Source organism: Macaca mulatta, chromosome 11 (assembly GCF_049350105.2).
Source record: "Macaca mulatta isolate MMU2019108-1 chromosome 11, T2T-MMU8v2.0, whole genome shotgun sequence".
NCBI lineage: Eukaryota > Metazoa > Chordata > Mammalia > Primates > Cercopithecidae > Macaca > Macaca mulatta.
In genome coordinates, this window is record NC_133416.1 from 15,658,796 (window position 1) to 15,672,544 (window position 13,749).

Here is a 13,749-nt window from a genome sequence, read left to right on the forward strand (position 1 = left end):
GAGAGGTGACCCATTTTAAAGATGTACTGTTTGGAGGTGAACACGACTTTCAGAGCACACAGCAGATGAGGAAAGATATACACTGATTGTGTGGAGCCCAAGGCAAAGAGGGTTTTTGGAGTCTTAAGTGGCCTTGTTTCTGAAAGGGAGACATGTGGAGCCTACTCCTGAGGTGGGAGGCTGGGGAGGTGACCATCAAGACCTATACTGATAAACAGCTAGGGGCTGGGTGCTGCACCTACATGCTGGGGTAATAGAAAATGAAGCAGACATGTGTCCCATCTTCCTCCAGCTTTCAGTCTAGCTTGGAAATCAGTTTCAAACCTAGAGAAAATGGAGGCTCTGTGGGATGTAGATGAGGTGGGATCATGGATGCCTAGGGAAGGGAAGAAGAAAGATTTTTCAGGTCTTTGCTCTTCCTTGTGACCCTATCTCATGCCATGAGCAATTGCCTGGCATCTCCTGTGGATTGGACCACTGCTGCATTTCTTATTTGCCAACATTACTTTGTCCCAAATGCCATTCCTTTGTTCCAGGGCCTCCTTGTCTTCCATCTGGGGAACTCCAGGTGAGGAGCATTATAATAGCTTCTCTGCCTTTATCTACAATCTCTCCAACCTGTCCTTTATGCTGATGTCAGGACAGGCATTGATGGATGCTTCTACCACTGTCAGGGCAGGGAGGGCCAGAACACTAGCATAAGATGTCAATGTGTATATCCATATGTCAGGTCCATACTCAACTCAAGCTTCTGGTTAACTCCTGATCTATTGGCAGCTCCAGTTCCCAATAAGTTCCTCATCTCCATCTGAGACCACCTCAGCCTGGACTTAATTGTCCACATCACTATCAGCATTTTGGTTAAACCCATTCAACAAGTCTCCAGGAAGCTCCAAACTTTCCCTCATCTTCCTGTCTTCTTCCGAGCCCTCCAAACTCTTCCAACCTCTGCCCGTTACTGAGTTCCAAAGTCGCTTCCACATTTTCAAGTATCTTTATAGCAATGCCCCACTCCAGGTACCAATTTCCTGTATTAGTCTGTTTACACACTGCTATAAAGACATACCTGAGACTGGGTAATTTATATAGAAAAGAGGTTTAATTGAAAAAAGGTAACAAAGTGAGCCCTGATTAAAAAATGACTGTCTACACATGACACATGAGGGACTTTATGATATTAAGAGATTCATTAAACAACAGTGGGTGGGGAGGAAGAACAGACTTTTGAGCTCTTCCCAATATAGGAATGTGTTAGTTCTAAAAATTTTCTTAAGTTGTTTGCTTGGAACTTAGAGTATATTTTTCTATAGGAAAAATTCCGAGCTATTTTATTTATGATATGGGCTAAAAAGACTTCTGTAATCTAGCCTGGAAACTTAATAATCATTCAACTTATTTTCAATGAGATATGACTGTTTACATTCTGAAACCTGGAACCCTCTGTTGCCCTGCAAATGCTTTAGGAAAAGAAGAGTGTGTCTGATGGAGGCTAAGATGGAAAGTGAATATGGATCCATATTCAGAAGACACGGCTGCCTTAGGGCAAGGAACAGCTTTTCCCTGGCCATGCTAAGCGTTTGACATTGATGTGGGAGAATATGGCATTCAGTATGACTCTGTCTGGATATATATAGTTTTGTAAATTGGGTGTTCTTAAGTTGAGACTGCATGTTTCATTCCAAAATCAATCTTAGTTTTCCCACTTTCATTAGCATATTGTATTAGTCCGTTTTCACACTACTAGAAAGACATACCCGAGACTGGGTAATTTATGAAGAAAAGAGGTTTAATTGACTCACAGTTCTACATGGCTGGGGAGGCCTCGGGAAACTTATAATCATGACAAAAGGGGAAGAGGTACATCTTACATGGTGACAGGGGAGAGAGAACGTGCAAGAGAAGGGAAAACTGCCTTATAAAACCATAAATGTTGTGAGAACTCACTATCACAAGAACAGCATGGGGGAACCACCCTTGTGATCCAATCATCTTCCACCGGGTCCCTCCCTCTACACACCAGGATTTTGGGGATTACAATTCAAGATGAGATTTGGGTGGGGGATCAGCCAAACCATATCACATATCAATGCTTAAATTCAGTTTACCTGAGAATTTTGAATGATTCCAACTCCTTAGTATAGTCATTTACAGGCTTTTAGGCATTATGAAATCGTACTATTTTTAATTTGATTTCACCACCTCTCCTCTGCCTTATAAAAAGCTGACATCGAGCACATATGTACTTCTAATTTTTAAGGTGAATCAAAAGTAAACCTGTTTTGAGTATTTGGATATAGTTTTGCAACAGCTCTTGAGGTACTAGGGTCGCAGAATCAAGTATGAGAATTGTAGTGGTAGATTTATGGGTGAAATGGCTTACATTAATTAATCTGACATTTAGTCACCTTGTTTTAAAAAAGCAAGGCAGTATTCTGGCAGTGATATTGAACTCCAGATTTCTTTCCATATACTCACTTATGAAATTCACTTCAACATGGCATACCAGAACTGACTACTAATTTCTTTCCCCAGAATAATTTAAATTCTTTACATCTCGTTGTATTTAGTATTTGTCAGAGCTCCTGGAAGGACAGATAAAAGATAAATGCAGACAATTATTCATTGTTCAGCTTAGGTTCATTTCAGCCAATCATTTTCTTGACCTTACCCTGGACCTCCTCATTCCCCAGAACCACTCTTCCTAATTCAGAGGAACGTGCATGGCTCCTAATTTCTGGAGCTAACACCCACTACCACCATTTTTGAACTCCATGCTCTTTTTTATTTTTGAGATAGAGTCTTGCTCTGTCACCCATGCTGGAGGACAGTGGTGCCATTTCCGCTCACTGAAACCGCCTCCTCCTGGGTTCAAGCAATTCTCCTACCTTAGCCCCCCAAGTAGCTGGGATTACAGGCACTCGCCACCACACCTGGCTAATTTTTGTATTTTTAGTAGAGATGGGATTTCACCATGTTGGCCAGGCTGGTTTCCAACTCCTGACCTCAAGTGATCCATCTGCCTTGGCCTCCAAAAGTGCTGGGATTACAGGCGTGAGCCACCGGGCCTGGCTGGAACGCCATACTCTTTTAGCTCTTCAGGGATGCTCTGTTGTTATTCTCCTTCTCCCTGTATCTCTACTGGAAATTTTCTCTTGTGGGTAAAATACGCTTAAGTTGACCATATCTTAAGCAAAAGAAAACACATAAACAACAACAAAAAAAACCCACTCCTCCCTACCCTAATACTTTGCCTCTTGCTCTCTTATTATCCATCTCCACCAGGCCCTGTCTCTGGGGTCGAGGGTAAGAGCTCACACACTATATACCTACATACTTAAAAGTTGTATATCAAGTTAACAAGCCACATTTAATAAAAGGTGTTCTATTGTCCTACCTTGATAAAGATACCTAGAAGGTCAGGTTAAATTGAAAAAGCTCAGACTCCTTGGAGTCCTGGGGTAGAAGTCGGCTTATTGGGGGAGTGGGTGTCAGGCTTTCTGCTCATAGCTTGACTTTCTTCTTCCTCCCTCCTCTGCCCCATCTTCCACCATGAGAGACATGGAGTGCATATGAGTGGGTACTCCAGCCCACACATACGAGAACAGCCCTCATCCCTGTCCCATCCTGCAGACAGCTGCCCCTGGGCCATCTCATGGGCCATCCCGTAACACAGTCCAGGGAATGGTATGGTATTATGTAAACATTTGACAGGCCCAGGGAAAGGGGCCTACTCATGAGCATGAGGACATTTGGCCAGGGACTTTGGCAGCATGGGCAATCAAAATGCAGTCTGACAGCAAGGTGTGGCCTCCAGGTGGGTGTGCTCCTTTGGTCCTGAGCCCAGGGACTTCTTGCCCCGAGAAGGGTGTGGCTGGAGGAAGATTGGAGCAAAGCCAGGAAAGCACAGGCCTGGAGAAGGCCTCCTGCCTGATCTGAGGGCTCAAGGCTCTGGCCTCACTTCCCATTCCCTCACCTCGGGCCTCCCTGGAGCCAATCAGCTTCTGCCCTCAGCACTCCAAAGTGATCACTCTGCTGAGGATCAATAGTCACTTTATATTCTCCAGTCCAATGGGCACTCTTAGCCTGTACATTTTTGTTTTATTTTCTTTGCCTTCTGCTCATTGTATCTTTGTATTTTGCATGGGTTTTCATTAAAATTCATATAATGAATGATCACCTATATTGGAATGAATCCAAAAATCTGCATCTTGACTCAGATCAGCTTTCTGAAGTCAGGGCTGTAAGAACTACAAATTCAACTGAACCTCTGAGGCTCCCCTCCCCTTCTTTGACTTCCCCATGTCAGGAAATAGTCACCTATCACTCAGACTTACAGGCCAGCTATCCAGGTGTCACTCACCATTCCTCCTTCTCCCTCATTCTTCACATTTAATTAATAACTGTATCTTGGTGATTATAACTCCCAAATATTTCTAGACTCTTTCCATTTCTTTCCATTCCCTTCGGTGTGATCTTAGTTTAGACCTTTAATTGCATTTATTTAAAGTAGCTGAATGGGCTCATAAGAATTCACTGCTCCAACTCATTTTCCACTCTGTTGCAAAAACTGATTTTCTTGCAATGCAAATATGAGAGTGCCGTTCCCCTGCTTTTAATCCTTCATTTGCTCCTTCAGGTTGTGCAGGATAAAATTCAGAACTTGTCTATTGCTGCCTCTTTTCCCCCATGCCCAATCTATCCCAGGGCTAAAACACACTACTTCTACCACGTTGTGGGGAGTTTTCCCCACATGCCATTTCTTTCTCTGAAGGTCCTTCCTCTGGTATCTGGCTACCTCATCCTGATTTCACAGGATCAGAGCACATTCCTCATCTCCAAAAGGGTGGCCTGATGCCCCAGACCCTGCTGAAATGAGCTTTGTCAACGTTTACATAATACCATATGCGTATTTCATCAGAGCATTTGTCACAGAGTATTTGAATAGTGGGTTGAACAGCACGCTTCCCTCACTGGACCATGAGCTCCAAGAGGGCAGGGAACTCATATTTCATTTCCTTCCCCTCAGCATTTAGCCGGATGCCTGGCAATTAGCAGATGTTCAATACAATTGTGTGAGAAGGGCTGGGGAAGGTGTTGGGATGCATCATCACGGGTGACAGAACCCGTCCCTGTGGCACTCACTGTCTCGGGGGATTGGACAGGTGGTTCCAATGCAGGTGGAGTGCCGTTGACGCTGAGAGAGAAGGGAGGAAAGGTGCCTCTGGGGGTTGTCTCTTACTATTTTTAGGGTCATTAAAAGTGATTAAAGCCCTCTCTGTAAAAGTGTCCACATAAATATTTTTTTCATAAAATTCTCCTAAAACATCCATGGGTTTCCTAAGTAGTACAGCCCTTAGGCCTGAGCAGAATGACCTCTGCTTTTAGAGCATTGCATTTATTTAAAGTAGCTGAATAGGCTCTGGTCCTCGTCCAGCTGTGCATGCATTTAAGATGAACTTCAAGGGTGAATAAAACGATGGAAGTTGTAAAGAAGTCGGAAGTTGAAAGATCAGCCAACAAAATCATAGTGACGGAAAAGCTGGCTGGAGCAAGTGACCCATTTGGAAAGGTAGACTGGGGGCTTTACTGCAGAAGGTCCTGACTCTCAGGGTTAGGAATTTCACAATGATTTGGAGGGATAATGGGAATTCCTGAAGTGTTTTTGAGCAATGATATCACTGGAATGTGCTCTGAAAGGATGAATTTGGCAGATTACAGAGGGGGTTGCAAGGGAAGCGAAGAAGGTGGAGAAACAGCTGGGAGGCTACTGTAGTAGTGGAGGGAAGAGGTAAAAAGAACTGGACAAAGTGGGTGGGATGGGAATAGAAGAGATTAATATAATACAAAAGGTATGATTTAGATGTCATGTGATTCAGCAAGATTTCGGGGAGAAGGCAACAAAGATTACTCTGATTTACCAGACTGGAGTTGGGGGAACTGGCCACGCCATCAACAAAACAGGGAAGCTGAAGGAAGAATTTGAGGGAGAAGATTATAAACTCAGATCTAGATATGTTAAGTACAAGGAGCTGGCTGGACATTTACATATCTTGCTCCTTAAAGTCTAAAGGTGTCTTAGGTTACTTGTGAAGGGTTCCTTTCTAGAGGGATCCTGGGGGTTCCCCAGAGCACCCACAAATGTAAGTCTCTAGGAGGCTGCACAGTTCCCACCTTTAGACTCTAGCTAGGTAAGCTTTTCATAGCACATCCATCAGCCTGGGTCAACTCACTTGGGACTGACCTTATATCTATTTGAATTCAGCTGTCTTTTGTTTTAAATTTTACTTTTAAATTGTTTTATTGCCAATTTTAGCTCCCCCAAATTAGCATCACACTTTCTCCTTGTGCTAGTTCCAACCTGGATCCTGTAGGGGTGGACACGGAAGGGTGATGGGAGGACAGGGCATGGATCTGGGACACACTTGGAGTTTTAATTTAGTATCCCATGAAACTTCTTGTTTAAAATATCTGATTTGCTAAAATTTGCTTTTCAAAAATGTTGGCCTTTTACTAAATTTCCCTTTTCAACATTTTAAACATCTGCTTTAGTTTTAAAATGGCTGTCTTTTTTCTTTTTTTAAAAACATCTTTTACGTTTGTCCAAACTTTCCTATCCCTCAAAACAGAGGCTTCTTTTGGGCAAATTATTTTGATGTGAAATCTCTGAAGAATCTCATCAACAAGAGATCTGGAATGATGTCTGAACACAGGTAACAGTGACCTGGCATGGATGTAAGTCAAAGAATATTGTGAACAACCCCATGTAATACCCGGGCATATGAAGAAATATGAAGTTGAGAGGCAATCATGCCTTTAGATTTTGAATTAGTCAAATTATGGTCTGAGTTATAGAGTACTATGTTCACTGTTGGTCACCACTGTTCAAAGAGATGTGAAGAAATTAGAGTGATTGCAGAAACAAGCAACCAAGATGATTAAAGGGTTGGATAATAGGTTCCAGGATAAAAGATAAAAAGGTTTGTTGCTGTTTCCAGAAGAGAAGACTAAAGTAGATCGTGATTCTGAAAGGTTTTTATAAGGCATGGTTAACAGAAACAACATATGATGGAGAAAGACTATGAGCAAAGCTAAAAGAAGAGAAAATGCCTCATTTTGGATAAGTCAGGCCAGAATCAACATTTTACCCTTTCCTATACCGTTACTAATTAATCACAACCTTTTTTCCTGCAGAGCTTGGGCCAACCATATAAAATCCCCCAAAGGGAACTCCAGGTAGCCTCTTTCAGTTCTTTGAAATTTTTCCTTCGAAAGAAATCTGTTTTGTCCTCTATTTTGGATAGCGAACGTTTTGAGAACTTAGACTTTACCAATGGATTTCTCAAAGATCTTTCTAGCACCATGATTCTACCAAATCATTTGATTAAATGAGTTTCATGAGGAATGGACTTAATTTGTAGATGATAATGGATCTAGGCCCTTTGACGAAACTGAGACATCTCTGGAATCCCTTTTAGTGAAGGGCTTGGAGACTCGGCTACTCTTTTAACACATAAAGTTTAATTGTCTTCTCAAAGAAACTCTTCACAGACAGCCTAGAAAGCCTCATAATGCTGAACAAAAAGAAATATTTGGATGGAGCCAGAAGTAAGGAAAGAACTTCTACCAGGATCTCCGGTGTAGAGTCTCCTATTTGGCCCAGGAGAGGAAAATTGGGCTTTAGGAGGATCCTGAACACTGATTGCCGGAGGAAGGCATCGAGATGCCCGAATGAAGCTAGTTGAAGTCTTTGCTTTTTCTGTAGCTGTTTGTGTGTTGTTATGGAAAAGCCTGATGAACAGTGGTTTTCTGACATGAAGTTTCTGGGAGGTAACAGTGATAAATGGCAGTTCAAGAAGCTGAAGGGCAGAAATCAATACTTGCTGTTACTCTGCAGTAAATTATGAGACGCCTTCAATGAGAGGGACAGATGTGGTTTTTCCAATTGCATAGTTTGAATTTTAGTTGTTTATAAATTTTCTTTCTCCCTGTGGGTCTAAGTTTCTGTCTTTGCCATATATATCCTAAATGTATGGTGATATGTATGAGACCACTTAAAAAGGTGGCAGGCAATTCACCATTACCATCTGAATTTTCTTCTCTACCATTGACTTTCTCTAACTTTTCTAATGATGACTAGCATAGTTTGTTTTGTTGAAGGACGGCCTTTGGACCACAAAATGGATGAAAATAAAATAAAAATAGCTAAACTGCTTTAAAAAACCCTTAAGAATCTCTTAATACTAAGTTTCAAGGGCAGAGTCTTTCTCAGTGCCATTTGGCTCACAGGCATGCATTCCAGAGCCACCAAATTTGACATACAAAAATAAAAAAAGATTTTACAAAAGCCATTTCTTCCAATGAGGTCAGCAACGGTTCTCGTCATTTCTTTTTTAAACAAATTCATCATGTTCCACCAAGTCAGATATTTACATATACTAACTTGAAATTTCACTCCTGAAAAAATAATAAAGGAAAAGTCTTCTGGGATATTTTTGCTATTTTATGGCAGTTGTTGATCTTTAGTGTTTATTAATTTTTTAGTCTTTTCCTTATTTATAGCCACCCCTCCCTTTTACAAAATATAGACCAACTTCCTAAAACTTGAGCTAAGAAGTCTGCTCTTAGATGGTGCTCCTGTTTTATAGCTGCTGATTAGGCCGGTAATCAGGAGAAATGTACGAGACTGCATTGGAGGAGACTTCTTGCAGCCTGTCCATCACACACACACATAGATAGCACTTCTGTTGCTACTTACCTGAGACAGTCACATGATACTTTCTAGGACAAGTTCAGATAGGAGTCTCGAGTCATGATGGCAGAGAGAATATACGCACCACACTGCTCCAATGTTCTAGGGGCATTGCAATCACAGAGGGAGGAGTTGGCTCTTCCTGCCCCTTCTCTACCCCTGCTCGCTAACTGCAGGTTCGCCTGGCCAACCTACAGACTAACCTGTGAGAAGCACTCAGATGGGGGGAGAACCTCCTGCCAGATGTAATAACCATTATTTTGAAAGGCAGAGGGGAGAAGGAGGGCAACCAGGAGAACCTTATAAGACTTCAGGGCTTTCAGGCAAATAGATGATTGTTTGACGGTTTGAGGGGCTGTGACTTACAGTCAGATCATACAGATTCCTGAGACATAATCTAATCAACACCAAGCATACCTCCTTTGACTGTAAGTAACCTGAGTGCTTGTTCTAGGACTTTTGTCTCCTCTGTTTTCCCAGAACCAGACACATTGCCTGGTTCGTAGACACTGAGTAACATTACATTAGACCAATGAAAGGATAAAAGAATCTCAGGTTCTACTGAAGGAGAAAAGGGCTTACACTGCAATATCAGGAAGAGAGGGTATAGAGGGGGAATTTCTTGGCAAGGAATGTTGTTGTGTTATTATAGGTCTGTTATGGGTTATTGAGGAAGTGCCATGTAATCTAAGGAGATGCATCATCACAGCAGAATTTCAACTGTTCTGGAATGATTTCAGTGGGCTGCCTGGAGGAGGGCATGAACTAACTACTGTAGGCTTTCAACCTTCCCTTGATGTTGAAGATTCTTATTCTCAGGAAGGTGCCCCACACCCACCCCACCCACAATTTTCTTGGACAATTCTAATTTCCTACACTCCCTGCATTACAGAAGCCACTGATTCTGGACATTTTTGGCAGTATGGTATTGGTATGGTATCAACCAATGCTTTTTCAGAGCAAAGACACTTTATCAAATACCATTAAGTATTGATTACATTAAGTCCTCACTTAATGTAATGTTTTTTTTTTTTCTGTTTTAATTTAAGAAGGGGTCTCGTTATGTTACCCAGGCTGGTCTTGAACTCCTAGGCTCAAGGGATCCTCCTGCCTCAGCCTCCAGAGTAGCTGGAGTTACCACTGTGCCCAGTCACCAATAGGTTCTTGGAAACTGCAACTTCAACTGTAAACACATACAACAAAGCCAATTTGATCACACGCTAATTGAGATAAATAAGGGTTAAGGTCCTGTGGCGTATTTCTGTCCACAAAAGCACCACCAAACTTCTAAATAAAGACCAAAACACTTCTTAAACATTGAAATAAATATAAGCTATACAGACAATTAGGAAAGATTAATAAAAATAATTATTTACCCAATTATTTCAGTTCAGGTTTAGGATGGCTGGAGCCTCCTGGAACAGCTCAGGACACAAGGTGAACTCAGACAGGACACCATCCCACCGCAGGACGCACTCACGCTCACATCCACACCCATACCCACACTCACACTGGCACCACGTAGACAAGCCGGTTCACCTAATGTGCACAGCTTTGGGATAGGGAAGGAAAGTGGAGTACCCAGAGGAAAGCCACGCAGACATGGGGAAAATGTGCGAACTCCACACAAACAGTGGCTCCAGCTGGGAAGATATTTTATTTTTCTCATCAATGTTATAACGAAACGATGACGTTATTCGAGCACTCTCTGTACGTTAATGGCGCCATCTGCTGAGATGCTTAAGAAGCTAAAATGTGAGAAGGACCCAACGACTCCTCTGCCAAAAAATGGACGTGCATCATTGTGTCCTGGTGCTAGCAAGTGTCGAGAAACAGAAGTTAAAAGCTTCTCCTACCTTTTTTTTTTTTTTTTTTTGCATTGGCATCTGTTGACCTATATTGTGCATTCTGTGTAAATTTCATATGCCAGAAAAATCAAGAGTAAAAAGGTCATGAGAAGGCAGAAGAGTGGGTTGGAGAGGACTCTGAATAAGAGAACCTGGGATAAGACAGTTTATCAAGATATAAGCAATGATTTCTGACTTTTTTCAGCCAGGAGATACGTAAGCACAGAGGATGTGATCAGTAAGGGATCTTGTACAATGAGGAAAGTTGTACTGATCCCTTGGATCAGTAAGGGATCTTGTACAATGAGGAAAGTGATGCATTTTCATCTTCCAGGTGCCTCTCCACCCTTTCTGTCTGGGAGCTGTGAGGTAGGGAATCTGCAGGCTGTTCCCTGATGGACCCTTAAGGTTACTAGACCAATAGGCGACCTTGAGGAATGCTACTCATTAACCCAGTTAACAAATAAGGTTAACATCCTTGTCCTAGTGGGTGTCTGATTTCCAGTCTGTCATTTCACACGTTGACACTAGATGTCAGGGAAAGACTTAGCGTTCTGCTTTGCAGGTCTCACATCTCTTCAGCAGGAAGGAAAGCTGCCTGAGACAGAAATCAGGTATTGAAGACTGGCAGATTTCCCACTGTGAGCCACTGGGGACACCAGGGCTCTTATGCCAAAACATCACTATCCTGCTCACACCCTGTTAGACATACTCTTGATGCTGTTAAAGCCCATTGACAGAACGGGTTGGATCAAGGTCATTTCATCAAAAAAGTATTTTTTTTTTGAGTGGGGGGGGGAGGGGGAATGAAAGTCATTAATTTACCCTTTCAATTTTATTATAAAAGAGATTCAATTTTACTTTTCAAAAAAGGACAGAAGGTATAACATAGTCATGTTTTTGTAATCCTTTTCATTAGTAAATTAGGAAGGAGGTAAACCAGTTAAAAATTATATGGGAGTCTCATAAGATCATTCTGATACTCTGTAGTACTTTCTTTCATTTTGCAAAAGTGATATTTTGTTTTAAATGATATTAAGCAAAAATGTGTTTTTACTGCAGAATAGCTAAATTCTGACATGCTTTCATTATGTTGCCATTATGATTCCCAAGGCTCTCGGCCCCTTCACAGTCTTCCTGATATAATAAAAAACGATGGGCTTTTATAAAAAGTATGGATAACACATTCAGAAATTTTCCTTTCTTCTTCCTTCTTTTCTTCCCTCCTTCCTTCCTTCCTTCCCTCCTTCCTTCCTTCCCTCCTTTCTTCCTTCCTTCCTTCCTGCCTTCCTTCCTTCCTGCCTTCCTTCCTTCCTTCCTTCCTGCCTGCCTGCCTGCCTTCCTGCCTTCCTGCCTGCCTGCCTTCCTTCTCTTCTTTTTTTTTTTTTTTTTTTAGCTTGCAAGAAGGCAATGTGAACAAACTGGAACCAGGAAGGATGATGGTAGAGGACAAAGCCAGAAAAGGGTACAGGATTTTCCTTGTCACGCACATATTTTTGCTGTAGTCCAAAGGGTCATGGCCATCGTGTTCTCAGCCACCCTTTGGAAATAACTAGTCATCTACCCACCCAAGGTTAAAAATAGCACTTTCTTGGTAGGAGGAGCCCACAGTGGGAGGAGGGCCCACCCAGATGCTGGAGAGCAGCCCCGCCTATGGAAAGATGTTCCAGGAACCCCCTTGGTGGATCTGGAAGCCATTATATCATCACCAAAAATAGTATTATTAATACCATATGGGTGTGTCCTTCATTTATTTGTGAGCTGGATGTTGCGCAAGTCACAGGGGACTTGAAAAGAAAAAGACAAGTTTTCTGCTGGCTCACAATGGAGGCAGGAGAGAGACATGCTAGAAAACCATTCTAATGCTTATGATAGATATTTACAATGGTTGGTCATTGTTACCTACTACAATCCAGACAACCCCATCTTCTTGGAACTTTCAGATAAAGACTGATGTGGGGTGTGGTGACTCACGCCTATAATCCCAGCACTTTGGGAGGCTGAGGCAGGAGGATTGCTCTGGGTCCAGGAGATCAAGTCCAGTGTAGGCAACATGGTGAGGCCTCATCTTTACAAAAAAATCAAGATCAATGTAGACAAAGACAGTTTCAAAGTGTAAGGCAGATTAGAGAATTACTTGAGCAGGAATAAAAATATGGAGAGATGTCAGTACTACTGATTTATTGATCAAGTTTTAACTGGTTTATTTATAAAAATACCTATATGACACATACTATGTGCTAGGCATCATTTTAAGCATTTTGCAACTATAAGCTCCTTTCATCCTTACAACTCTCTAAGTAGGTACCGATATTAGTCCCATGTTGGAGATAAATAAACTGAATCACAAAGCACCCAAATATTCACAGATAAAGCTAGAATCCTGGAGGTCATTTCACTTACATTTTCTTCTACTCAACCTGAACACTCACCTAACAACATGCCTTTTCTTTTCACCTAGGAAGAGAGCATTATGTAGTTTAACAGCTTGTGAGTTTGGAGTAAGTCAGATCTGTGTTTGACAATTAGCTCTGCCATGTAATAACTGAGTTTGGGGCAACTTTTACTGAAGTTCTCTGAGCTTAGTCTTTCTTATAAGGAACAGTGGTAACTAATTCCTATAGTTGTTGGAAGAATAAAAGGAGATATCGTAGTAAGATTACATACTCTTGATAAATGTTCTTACTTCTTGTGGAAGCCAGGCTCCAAGATCACCCACACGGATTCTCATTTCCCGGTGATCAGGCCCTTGTGTAGTTCTTTCCACTTGGATAAGGCTGACCTATGTAACGAGTAGAATATTGTAGAGTGACTTCCGAGGTTAGAGCATAAAAGACACAGCAGCCTTGCCCCGTCATTGATCTGGGGAAAGCCAGCTGCCATGCCATGGTGATATGGTTTGCCTGTATCCTCACCCAAATCTCAACTTGAATTGTAGCTCCCAGGATTCCCATGTGTTGTGGGAGGGACCCAGGGGTAGGTAACTGAATCATGGGGGCTGGTCTTTCCCATGCTATTCTCGTGATAGGAATAAGTCTTACAAAATCTGATGGTGTTTTTCAGGGGTGTCTGCTTTTGTTTCTTTCTCATTTTTCTCTTGCCACCTCCATGTAAGAAGTGCCTTTCATCTCCCATCATGATTCTGAGGCCTCC